We start from the raw sequence: 14,281 nt of genomic DNA on the forward strand, positions 1-14,281 counted from the left end.
CTGTCTTGATGATTATAGCATTGGAATACACCTTGATGTCTGGCATTGTGATGCCACTAACATTGGTTTTCTTGTTCAATGTTATTCTGGCTATTCAGTGTCTTTTAGGGTTCCATACAAATTTTCAGATTATTTGTTTCAACTTTGTGAAAGTGTCACAATTATTTTAATTGTAATTGCATTGAATATGTTTGCTTTGGGTAATATAGACATTTTAACAGTATCTACTCCTCCAATCTATCAGTATGGAATGTTTTTCTATTTCTTTCTGTCTTCCTCAATTTCTTTAATAAATATTGTGTATTTTTTTAGAGTACAGGTCCTTTACCTCTTTGGTTAGGCTTATTCCCAGAGTACTATGTTTTTTGGTGCCATTGTACATGGGATCAATTCTTTAATTTCTCTTTCTTCTGTCTCATTGTTAGTGTATAGAAATGCAACTGATTTCCATGCATTGATTTTATATCCTGCCATTTTGCTGCATTCCTGTATAAATTCTATCAATTTTGGGCTGGAATCTTTTGGGTTTTAGACATAAAGTATTATGTCATCTGTAAAGAGTGACAGTTTTATTTCTTCTTTGCCAATTTGAATGTTGTTTATTTCTTTTTGTTGACTGGTTGCTGAGGGTAGGACTTCTAGTACTATGTTGAACAATGGTGGTGATAGTGGTTATCACTGTCATGTTCCTGACCTTAAGTTAAGCTTTCAGTTTTTCCCCATTGATAATGATAGTTGCTGTGGGCTTTTGATATATATAGCTTTTATGATAATGAGGTATGTTCCCTCTATCCCTACACTGTTGACAGTTTTAATCAAGAAAGTATGCTGTAGTTTGTCAATTACTGTTTCTGCATCCATTGAAAGGATTCTATGGTTCTTGCCCTTTTTTTTTATAAATGTGATGTTGAATTGGAGATGTTGAACAACCCTTATAGCACAGGAATAAATCCCTGGTAATAGTAAATAACCCTTTTAATGTACTTTTGGAGCCTCGTGGCTAGTATCCTGGTGAGAATTTTGGCATCTATGTTCATTAAGGATATTGGTCTGTAATTCACATTATTGGTGTGGTCTTTGTCTGGTTAGGGATGAAGGTAATGCTGGCCTCATAGAATGATTTTGGAAGTTTTCTTTCCATTTTCATTTTTTGAAACATCATCAGAAGAATTGGTATTATATTTTTTCTTAAAGACTTATATTATTCATTTGAGAGAGAGAGAGAAATAAAGAGAAAGCAAGGTGGTGGGCAGAGAGAAAAGTAGACTCCTTGCTGAGCAGGGAGTCAAAAGTGGGCCTAGATTCTAGGACCCTGAGATCATGACCTGAGCCAAAGGCAGATTAACCAACTGAGCCACATAGGCACCCTAGTATTAATTCTTTAAATGCTTGGTAGAATTCTTCTGGGAAGCCATCTGGCCCTGGACTCTAGTTTGTTGGGAGATTTTTGATTACTGCTTCAATTTCTTTGTTGCTTATGAGTCTGTTCGGGTTTTAAATTTCTTCCTATTTTAGTTTTGGTAGTTTGTATGTTTATAGGAAGCATTTTTTCTTCCAGATTGCCTAATTTGTTAGCATATAGTTGCTCATAATATGTTCTTACAATTGTTTGTATTTCCTTATTGTCTTATAATATGTTCTTATAATTGTTTGTATTTCCTTGGTGTTGGTCATGATTTCTCTGAACATGAGATATTCACAATGAATTTACAGAAGTAATCCAAAAGTTTAAGTTACTTAAACTTAATTTCTTCCATTACTCAAGAAATTCTTTTAACTTAAACTTTTGGATTACTTAAACTTAACTTCTTCCATTACGCAAGAAACTTTTTTAACTTAAACTTTTGGATTACTTCTGTAAATTCATTGTGAATATCTTATGTTCAGAGAAATGACCAACACTAAGGAAATACAATTATAAGAACATATTATAAGACAATAAGGAAATACAAGCAAATGTAAGAACATATTATGAGCAACTATATGCTAACAAATTAGGCAATCTGGAAGAAAAAATGCTTTCCTATAAACATACAAACTACTCAGCCATTAGAAATGACAAATACCCACCATTTGCTTTGACGTGGATGGAACTGGAGGGTATTATGCTGAGTGAAGTAAGTCAATCGGAGAAGGACAACCATTTTATGGTCTCATTCATTTGGGGATGTGGAAAATAGTGAAAGGGAATAAAAGGGAAAGGAGAAAAAATGAGTGGGAAATATCAGAAAGGGAGACAGAACATGAAAGACTCCTAACTCTGGAAAACAAACTAGGGGTGGTGGAAGGGGAGGTGGGCAGGGAGTGGGGGTGATGGGCACTGAGGGGGGCACTTGATAGGATGAGCACTGGGTGTTATGCTATATGTTGGCAAATTGAACTCCAATAAAAATAAATAAATAAATAAATAAATAAATAAATAAATAAGAAACGACAAACACCCACCATTTGCTTCGACGTGGATGGAACTGGAGGGTGTTATGCTGAGTGAAATAAGTCAATCGGAAAAGGGCAAACATTATATGATCTCATTCATTTGGGGAATATAAAAAATAGTGAAAGGGAATAAAGGGGAAAGGAGAAAATGTGAGTGGGAAATATCAGAGAGGGAGACAGAACATGAGAGATTCCTAACTCTGGGAAAGGAACAAGGGGTGGTAGAAAGGGAGGTGGGCGGGGGGTGGGGGTGACTGGGTGACGGGCACTGAGGGGGGCACTTGATAGGATGAGCACTGGGTATTATTCTATATGTTGGCAAATTGAACACCAATAAAAAATAAATTAAAAAAAGACCACAATGAGATACCACCTCACACCAGTGAGAATGGTGAAAATTAACAATACAAAAAAAAAAGTTTCTTCTCAGCATCATTAATAAACTTGAAATTTAAAAGAAAATTAATATTCTTAAAATTAAATTAAATTAATCCCTTTCTTTGTGATTGGCTATAATTATTACACCTAAAAATAACTAAGACTATCACATGGAAAAACTGGAAACAAAAATGAACAGTTGTTGAGAATGAAATAGAGATTCTGTTATCTAAGAGATGAAAAATACTACATTTAGATTATTTACTACAGAAATTCTTGCCACTTGCATGAGGCCATAAATTATATTAATTGAAAATTAGAAAAATCTTAAATATTTGTAAATGTGTTATGCTATATGTAAATTGTGTGATAAAATGGAGAGTAACTAGTAACTTACTAAGCCATATATATATATATATAGCATATATATACACACATGTATGCTATATATGTATATACATATGTGTATATATATATATGCCGTATATAATAATTGAATAATAATTGAAATAAACCATGAGACTGATAACTCACTATTATTTCTTATTTATAACTATTTCTATTTATAACTATTTTGATGCAGAGAAATTCTATATTATTTAATTATATAATTGATATTTCTCATATATGTTAGATACTTAAAACAATGCTAATATTTACGAAAGATATTGATCATTTACAAATTTTGCACTGCTAACCAATTAATTTAGATGGAACTAAATAAAGATTTGTTATCCTATAGATTATAAATAAATCCCAAACCTAAACATCTTGATAATCATTAATCTATTGATTGCTGTCTTTGAAAGAGTTAATTTGTAAGGAAGAGACAAATGTCACAAAAATAAAAAAAAGAAGAGAAAGTAATTTGCATATGCATCTAATTCTACTACCATAGATACTTACTGATAAGAAAAATAAGTTTGCAGTTTTAGGAAGATGATAATTGAACCCTGAAAGTCAAGGAGATGCTTCCTATTTTATTCACAGCTGATGCTGTACTTCTGAGTAATTTGGTGCATGTTTATTTGAGCATGTTTTAATTAACCAGTTATATAATTAACTAACTAAACAATTAAAATGTAATAAACTTGCCAATTAATAATTTAATCAGTTAATAAATTAATCTATCTCCTATCTTTAAGTATGTGTGACTACCAGTAACAAAGTGTTTAAGTCTACAAGTTAAAATATTTTTCTTATACTCCTTAGGGTTATATTCATTTATGAAATTGAATTTTTAGGGCAGCCTGGGTGGCTCAGCAGTTTAGCACTGCCTTCAGCCTGGGGCCTGATCCTGGAGACCTGGGATCGAGTCCCACGTCAGGGTCCCTGCATGGAGCCTGCTTCTCCCTCTGCCTGTGTCTCTGCCTCTGTGTGTGTGTGTGTGTCTCATGAATAAATAAATAAAATCTTTAAAAAAAAGAAACTGAATTTTTATAATGAACACATTTAATTAAATTCAGCATTTTGCAGGTACATATCATTTATAAAATTAACTGTTGTGAAATCTCTAAACTGAGACAAATTCTCTACAATCATGAGTACACACCATGATAACATGGCCAATATGGTGTTAGGTACTCTGGAACAGTATCTGTGGTAGCTGGGGGCCTGGTGTATTGAACCATGTGCTGCACACACATGTAAAATAGAGAAACACAGCCTTTTTTGTTTCCCTCACCTGCAAACTGAGTTATGGTAGTTTTACGTATAATGTTGGGTATTTTTTTATTTTTTTTATTTTATTTTTTTTTAAATAAACCAATTCTTCATGGCATTGAAGGAAATCTTGAGAAACTAATTTAAGCATATGAGAAACATAAAAAAGTTATAGTTAGGAGCTTTATCACATCAATATTAATTAAATGCATGATTATGAGGTTCTGAAGACAGAAGTACATACACTTTAGAAAACTGGGATTATATAATATTTCCTAACACCATGACTAAATTATGCATGGCATACTAACAAGATACATAGAAATAAAAGAAATGTGTATGGCAATACACACTTGTTATATGACTTTCTGTGGATTAAAAAATACTGTGTAATAACAACAGGGGTGTGTGATAGGATGCTAAAGCAAACGTATTGTTGGGAAATGAAAGATTAAAGACATAATTATTCTCCCAAGTCTCATTTTGTTTTCTCTCATTTGATTACCTCTTCTTAAGTAAATGATTAACCTTTTTTCAAGCAGCTCTCATTTCCTTATCATTCTTTTTCTTTCAGGCGTGACAGGAACAATGGAAAATGCAAATGACACTACAGAGACAAACTTTATTCTTCTAGGCCTCTTTAAACACACTCCAATCCATTTGTTCCTCTTTTCCATGGTGCTCCTGTTCTTCCTCACCTCCCTGATGGGCAATGCCCTCATGATTGTGCTCATCCATGAGGACCCCCGGCTGCACACGCCCATGTTCTTCTTGCTCAGCCAGCTTTCTGTCATGGACATGATGCTGGTCTCCACCATAGTCCCCAAAATGGCAGTCAACTACCTGATGGGCACCAGGTCCATCTCTCCTGCTGGCTGTGGAGCCCAGATCTTCCTGTTTCTCACACTGGGAGGGGGTGAGTGCTTTCTCTTAGCAGCCATGGCCTATGATCGCTATGTGGCCATATGTCATCCCCTGCACTACCACATCCTCATGAATCAGAAGCTCTGTTTGCACATGACCGCAGGTTCCTGGCTTCTGGGAGGAGTAGATGGACTGATGCAGGCTGGTGCCACTCTGAGCTTCCCTTACTGCCATTCTCGGGAAATAAACCACTTCTTTTGTGAGGCACCCACACTGGTGCGCCTTGCCTGTGCTGGCACTACGTTTTTTGAGTTGTTCATGTATGTATGCTGTGTTCTGATGCTCTTGATCCCACTGTCTCTTATTCTGGCCTCCTACAGTCTCATCCTGGCTGCTGTACTCCGCATGCAGTCCACAGCAGCCCAGAAGAAAGCCTTTGCCACTTGCTCCTCTTACCTGGCTGTTGTGGGGGCTTTTCTATGGTGCCATAATATTCATCTACATGCGGCCCAAATCCTACCATTCAGTGGCCTATGACAAGGTGATCTCTGCTTTTTATACCATCTTCACACCTGTGTTGAATCCCCTTATATACAGTGTGAGGAATAAAGAAGTCAAAGGGGCTTTGAGAAAGTGGCTGGAGAAACATTTTCTGGGACATCTACAGTGAGAATAATTTGATAAACTGGCAGAAGCCAAACTGGATCCAGATTATAAAATTTGTGTTCTATCAATATATTTTGCTCTCACTTGGTCAGTTCACACCTTTTTAAAGATTTTATTTATTTATTCATTCATGAAAGACACACAAAGAGAGAGAGAGAGAGAGGCAGAGACACAGGCAGAGAAAGAAGCAGACTCCATACTGGGAACCTGATGTGGGACTCGATTCCAGGTCTCCAGGATCACACCCTAGGACAAAAGCAGGCACTAAACTGCTGAGCCACCCAGGGATCCCCAGTTCACACTGTTTTATAAAACAACCATTTATTTTATATTTGGTAAATTAAAATTTACATTTGTCATGCTTGCATACATCATTATAATATTTTTGTTCTGGACTTTGGACCTCAGCAGTAAGAGTGAATAATTGAGGCACTGTAAGCAAAAGATATGCTAGACATTGATAAAGGCAATTTTCAACTTTTAATGTCTATGGGCCCTCCTCATGGGCTTCCAAAGAAGTGAAACTTTGGGCAGACTGGGTGGCTCAGCAGTTTAGCGTGGCCTCCAGCCCAGGGCCTGATCCTGGAGACCCGGGATGGAGTCCCACATCAGGCTCCCTGCATGAAGCCTGCTTCTCCCTCTGCCTGTGTCTCTGCCTGTCTCTCTCTCTCTCGAATAAATAAATAAAATCTTTAAAAAATTTAAAAAAATAGAAGTGAAACTTTAACCATTACCAGAGTCAGCAAAACCACACAACAGGGATTCAATTTCTGCCCTGGGCAGAGATTGTACATCCAATTCACTTATAAATAACCTAAAAGGGACCAGTTCAAGTATAAAACCAAAAATAGGACCTCCCTGAGACTGAAGCCACACATTTCTGCTGATTAACTAAATCCTAAGGTTACAGTCCTAAAATCAGATAAGGTATATAACTTTCTGAAATGTCTTTCATCTAATGATTTCTAACATTTCATGTTTTATGTCCTCAGTGAAGACTGTGTATCCCAGGCAACTCTGATAACTTGAGCTGGGAAAAAATAGAAGCGAAACCAAAAACAGAACAAACAACAAACAAAAAGTTCTTTCTTTAAGAGGTTCTAAAAGATTTATTCATTTTGTGCCAACAACATCAACTATGTGTGTGTGTATAACTTTCAGGATGAATTATTTAAAGAGTGATTAATTAATCTGTAAAAAAGCAATGCATATACTAGGTTCATATAATTTTATAAAATAAATTCAAAGAAACAGTTAAATGAATATGGAACAAAATACATAAAGATCTTATAGAAAATATTATCAAATTTTTTTCTAGAAGAGCATTTTCTGTGGGTATACGTGAGTTAAAAAATCATATACAAGGTAAGTAGGTTGAACTGTGTACATTTAAATGCTGTTTATATGTAGTAATCATATACATGATTGGCTCAGTCAATCATGTATATGGTTGGCTCAGTCAGTAGAACATTCAACTCTTGATCTCAAGGTCATGAGTTCAAGACCCATGTGGGGCATAAATCTTACTTAAAAAAATTACAGTAATCATGAATAATTGAAAGGAACATCTCTATCTGAAAAAAAAACACTAATTGAAATAATTCACACATGGTAGAATTAAACACATAAATCAACATAGACAATAGCTTTATTCATCAGAGTAAGAACAAAAATCCCCTTTTTTCCACATATTAAATATATATTTTTCTATATATATTTATATATAACATATAGAAATAAAAATATATATTTATAAACATAAATATATAAATATAAATATATAAATAAAAATAAAAGTAAATATCTTTGATCACAAGGAAAATCTTAGGGCTAAAGGTCTCACCTTCTTTAATGGTTAACTAAGGAAATAAATCTAATGGTCTGGGAGAAGATTTATACTCTTTCTGCAACTTTTGAGTTGTAAGTTTTAGGGTACTAAATGTTACAAAGCAAAACAACACAAAAGAAACAAAACAACAACCAAAAAATAAGGACCTATAAGCCTACAACTTTTGGTTTTAAGGAAATACCACTTTAAAAATGAAGAAAATCAAATTAAAATAATCTCTTGTCAAAGTTCCAAAACTGAATTTTAACATCTGAATGAACTACTGAGTCTAATTTATATAACTATCTCACATCATCTCAAACAAAAGAACAAATCTACATATACCCAAGGATTAGAAAAAAATGCTGTTCAGTAGCTTGGATAACTATGAGATTTTGTTCCCAATAAAATTTCAGGTCTTGGAAGCTGAAATGTAAGAATGAAAATTTGCATTCAATCATCATTCTTTCAATTAAATTTAATGAATTAAATTACTGAAGAATGAATGCCAAATATGATATCACATATCAGTCTCAAACATAATTCATTCTAAATTGATACAATGTAAAAATAGGCATTATGTAGAATTATATGCTTTAGGCTTCAGTTATTTGAAAATTATTTATGGGAGTGTAGTTGAGTAATCCAAATATTAGAATATGAGTTCATCAAACAATTTATGCTGATAAATGGTTAGAGATGTATATATAATTTATATTTATATATATTAGTATTTGGTATTAGTATGTGTAATTTTACATATGTATATATTTAAATAATATGTATGTATATAAGTTATCTTGGAGATGAGTCTACAGATTCACTTGAGTTGTCCCAACTAACACAAAAATGAAGTGTCGATCAAACTTTGCCTAAACAAGTTTTATGAGCAAAATAAATTAGTATTATTATTTTAAACCACTAACCTTTGCATTAGCTTGCTATACCACAATATTAACTACAATATATTTCAATTACTGGAAGAAACTAATACTAAAATAATGCCTTGTTTTCATAGGATCAGGTGGTAGTCAGAATACAAAAATAAACCAAAAGCAAAACAAAACAAATCTCAAAGAAAATGTTAGCAGAAAATTAAGGGCCTTGAGAAGACAGTTGCTGAAACTAATATAATGCTAAATGTTCATTATACTTAAACTAAAAAATGAATAAAAACATCTCTCATCATCAGGGAGATGCAAATGAAAATTACAATGAGATATTACCTCACATCTATCATAATGACTAAAGTAAAAAACACAAGAAGTAACAATTTTTGGCAAGACTATGGAGGGAAAGAATCCCTCCTGCAGTATGGGTGAGATGCAAACTAGTGCAGTCACTCTGGGAAACAACATGGAGGTTCATCAGAAATTTTAAAATAGAACTACTCTATGATCCAGCAATTGCACTACTAGGCATTTACCCAAATTTTATAAAAATACTAATGCAAAAGGATACATGCACCGGTGTATTTACAGCATCATTATTTATAATTTTCAAGATATGGAAGCAGCCCAAAATGTCCATCAATTGATGAATGGATAAATAAATGGCATAGATGATAGATAGATAGATAGATAGATAGATCTTAATATATATTAAGATATATATGATATATAATATATAATATCTATATATAGATCTTAATATATTATAATATATAATATTATATCACATATTATATTATATATAATATAATTATATATTTATAATTTATTAATTAATATAAAATTATATATGGTATTATAATTATATATTTATTTAATATTGTATTATATATTATATATAATATATATAATAATATATATTAAGATTATAGATAGATAGATAGATAGATAGATAGATAGATAGATATAAAAGAATGGCAAAGGATACAAACATAGTTATTTGACAGGGCACACATACCCCAGTGTTTACAGCAGCGATATCCACAATAGTCAAAATATGGAAAGAGGCAGATGTACAAGGACAGATGAATGGATAAATAGTCATTACTCAGCCATCAAAAGGAATGAAATCTTTCCATTTGCAATGATGTGGATAAAACTAGAAGGCATTATGCTAAGCAAAATAAATCTAAAATGTTAAGCAAAAAAGAAAAAATATATATATACATAAAATCTTTTTAAAAAGATTTTACTTACTTATTCATGAGAGACAGAGAGAGTGAAAGAGAGGCAGAGACATAGGCAGAGGGAAAAGCAGGCTCATGCAGGGAGCCTGATGTGGGATTTGATCCCAGGACTCCAGGATCATGCCATGCGCCAAAGGCAAGCGCTAAACTGCTGAGCCACCCAGGCATCCCGAAAATAGACACTTAACTCTGGGAAACAAACTGAGGGTTGCTCCAGGGGAGTTGGGTGGGAGGATATGGTATACTGGGCGATGGACATTAAGGAAGGCACTTAATGGAATGAACACTAGGTGTTATACGCAACTGATTAATCACTAAATTCTATCCCTGAAACTAATAATACATTATATGTTAATTTATTTAAAATAATTTTTAAAAGAATGAAATATTGCTATTTGTAACAAATAGATGGAGCTAAAGAGTACAATACTAAGCCAATTAGGTTCGAGAAAGATAAATATACAATTGCACTTATATATGGAATTTAAGAAACAACAAAAAAATGCACAAAGGGAAAAAATAAAAGAAAGTGAGAGCAAAAGAGAGAGAAAGAAACAGACTTAATTATAGAAAACAAACTGATGGCTGCCAGAGGGAGATTAGGGAGGCAGGAAAAAAGAGAAAAATTATGCCACTTACATAAGCTTCTCTTTCATAGGGTGTTGTGTCCACACAGGACAACTTCAACATGGCAGGGACCTCACAGAAAAAGTGATCAATGGCTCTTAAACCACAGAAAGGAAAGTACAGGGCATAAGCTATGTGGGCTATGGAGTTGACGGTCCCAACAAGCCAGGACCCTGCAGCAATGAGATTGCGGACATAGTCATTCATAAGTATGGCATAGAAGTATGGGATGCAGTGCATGACAGATGGCTACATAGCGATCAGAAGACATTGCCGCCAGGAGAAGGCACTCACCATCCAGGAGGAGGAGGGATAGAAATATCTGGAAGCCACACCTGCAAATGAAATAGTTCTGCCTGAGAGAAAGTTGGTGATCATTTTGGGAACAATGCTGGAAATATGCAAGATGTCCATGAAAGAGAGGTGGCTGAGCAGGAAATACATTGGAGTATGGAGTCTTGAGTCCCTGAGGATAAGGAGGATCATGATTGTGTTTTCTGTTAAAGTCACCATAAAAATGATGAATATAAAGGAGAAGAAAATTTGGCTTGTCCATGGGAAGAAGCAAAGAGTCCTAAGAGAATGAAGTCACTGGTAAAAATGTGATTCTCACATTCTCACAAAAGGGAAAAGGGTTCCCTTTTCTCCACATCCTCTCCTATCATGAACTCCATTTTTTTCCCTAAAAAGAAAAAAATGAAAAAAAAAAAGCAATAATATAACTCTCAAACACATTTACATGGCAAAATGTATTAAAATGGGAGGGATGCATATTTTACAATTATAGTCAATAAGATTTCAACCAGCTTTAGAAGTGTTCTTGTTTTATAATGTGGCCATTTATTTGTTTGAATCAAATGATGACATTCGTTCTATTGAATAAGCTGTTAACTCCCTGTAGTCTCACAGTCTTAATTCCATAATCTTGAATCAAGTTCAGTTTTTTGTCAAATGTCATTTTTAAGTGATACCTATGGCAGCATTGTCTACTGAAAATTTTATATATCCCAACACATCAACTTGCCTATTTCTCCTATTACTATGCTGCCCTTTGATTATTTTGCATATTTTTCACCTTTTACATATTAAATAAACTTATGACCTTTACTTATTGTTTATTGCCATTCTAACTGACCAATGGAAATCCTCTCTAACAGAAACTTTATTTTCAACTCTGTACATTCTGAATGGCTAAAACAATGCCTGGCACATAGTACTTGCTCAATAATATATATTAAATAAATGAATGAGTGAATAGAATATGGAACTCAATTTTCTGTCTCACTCTTTATTTGGATAAAGCTTAAAGAAGGTGAAATGGATTATTTCTAAATCATTAAAATAATACTGATGTGCTATAAAAACTAGTTTAATCTGTATTTGTAATTTAAAATATAAGTATTTAAATCTAAAAATAGGGATCCCTGGGTGGCGCAGCAGTTTGGCGCCTGCCTTTGGCCCAGAGCATGATCCTGGAGACCCGGGATCGAATCCCACGTTGGGCTCCCGGTGCATGGAGCCTGCTTCTCCCTCTGCATGTGTATCTGCCTCTCTCTCTCTGTGTGTGTGACTATCATAAATAAATAAAAATTTAAAAAAAAATAAATCTAAAAATATTCAGTTAAGAATATATTTTATTTTATTTTTTTAAGAATATATTTTAATTTGGCCAATTATATTAACTTCTAGAACTTGAGTTATAATTCTTTAACATTTTCTTTTTTTTTCCTAATCGCAAATTAATTTTATTTCATTTTATTTTTTACTAAATTTATTTTTTATTGGTGTTCAATTTACCAACATACAGAATAACACACAGTGCTCATCCCATGGAGTGGCCGCCTCAGTGCCCGTCACCCAACACCCCCTAACCGCCCTCCTCCCCTTCCACCACCCCTAGTTCATTTCCCAGAGTTAGGAGTCTTTCATGTTCTGTCTCCCTTTCGGATATTTCCCACACATTTCTTCTCCCTTCCATTATATTCCCTTTCACTATATTTTATACTCCCCAAATGAATGAGACCATATAATGTTTATCCTTCTCCGATTGACTTATTTCACTCAGCAAAATGCCCTCCAGTTTCATCCACGTTGAAGCAAATGGTGGGTATTTGTCGTTTCTAATGGCTGAGTAATATTCCATTGTATAAACCACATCTTTTTTATCCATTCATCTGTCGATGCACACCAACGCTCCTTACACAGATTGGGTACTGTGGACATTGCTGCTATAAACATCGGGGTGCAGGTGTCCCAGCATTTCATTGCATCTGTATCTTTGGGATAAATCCCCAACAGTGCAATTGCTGGGTCGTTGGGCAGAACTATTTTTAACTCTTTGAGGAACCTCCACACAGTTTTCCAGAGTGGCTGCACCAGTTCACATTCCCACCAACAGTGTAAGAGGGTTCCCTTTTCTCCGCATCCTCTCCAACATTTGTGGTTTCCTGCCTTGTTCAGTTTCCCCATTCTCACGGGTGTGCGGTGGTATCTCATTGTGGTTTTGATTTGTATTTCCCTGATGGCAAGCGATGCAGAGCATTTTATCATGTGCATGTTGGCCATGTCCATGTCTTCCGCTGTGAGATTTCTCTTCAAGTCTTTTGCCCATTTCATGATTGGATTGTTTGTTTCTTTGGTGTTGAGTTTAAGACGTTATTTATAGATCTTGGAAGCTAGCTCTGTATCTGATATGTCATTTGCAAATATCTTCTCCCGTTCTGTAGGTTGTCTTTTAGTTTTGTTGACTGTATCCTTTGCTGTGCAAAAGCTTCTTATCATCATGAAGTCCCAATAGTTCATTTTTTGCTTTTGGGTGCAATTGTAAATGGGATTGACTCCTTAATTTCTCTTTCTTCAGTCTTATTGTTAGTGTATAGAAATGCCATTGATTTCTGGGCATTGATTTTGTATCCTGCCACGCTACCGAATTGTTGTATGAGTTCTAGCAATCTTGGGGTGGAGGCTTTTTGGTTTTCTATGTTGAGTATTATGTCATCGGCGAAGAGGGAGAGTTTGACTTCTTCTTTGCCAATTTGAATGCCTTTAATGTCTTTTTGTTGTCTGATTGCTGAGGCTAGGACTTCCACTACCATGTTGAATAGCAGTGGTGAGAGTGGACACCCCTGTCTTGTTCCTGATCTTAGGGGAAAAGTTCCCAGTGCTTCCCCATTGAGAATGATATTTGCTGTGGGCTTCTCGTAGATGGCCTTTAAGATGGCGAGGAATGTTCCCTCTACCCCTACACTCTGAAGAGTTTTGATCAGAAGCGGATGCTGTATTATGTCAAATTATTTCTCTGCATCTAATGAGAGGATCTTATGGTTCTTGGTTTTTCTCTAGCTGATATGATGAATCACATTGTTTTACGGGTGTTGAACCAGCCTTGTGTCCTGGGGATAAATCCTACTTGGTCATGGTGAATACTTTTCTTAATATGTTGTTGGATCCTATTGGCTAGTATCTTGTTGAGAATTTTTGCATCCATGTTCATCAGGGATATTGGTCTGTAATTCTCCTTTTTCGTGAGGTCTTTGTCTGGTTTTGGAATTAAGGTGATGCTGGCCTCATAGAACGAATTTGGAAGTACTCCATCTCTTTCTATCTTTCCAAACAGCTTGAGGAGAATAGGTATGGTTTCTTCTTTAAACGTTTGATAGAATTGCCCTGGGAAGCCATCTGGC

The 14,281-nt window shown here is 34.7% G+C and overlaps 2 pseudogenes; one reads left to right on the forward strand and one right to left on the reverse strand.

Annotated features, from left to right (window-relative positions):
• The first annotated feature begins 5,064 nt into the window (after window positions 1–5,064).
• Window positions 5,065–6,010, forward strand: LOC121475001 (annotated as a pseudogene).
• Window positions 6,011–6,805: 795 nt separating this feature from the next.
• Window positions 6,806–11,084, reverse strand: LOC121475002 (annotated as a pseudogene).
• Window positions 11,085–14,281: the final 3,197 nt, after the last annotated feature.

This window comes from Vulpes lagopus, chromosome 13, assembly GCF_018345385.1.
Source record: "Vulpes lagopus strain Blue_001 chromosome 13, ASM1834538v1, whole genome shotgun sequence".
NCBI classification, from domain to species: Eukaryota; Metazoa; Chordata; class Mammalia; order Carnivora; family Canidae; genus Vulpes; species Vulpes lagopus.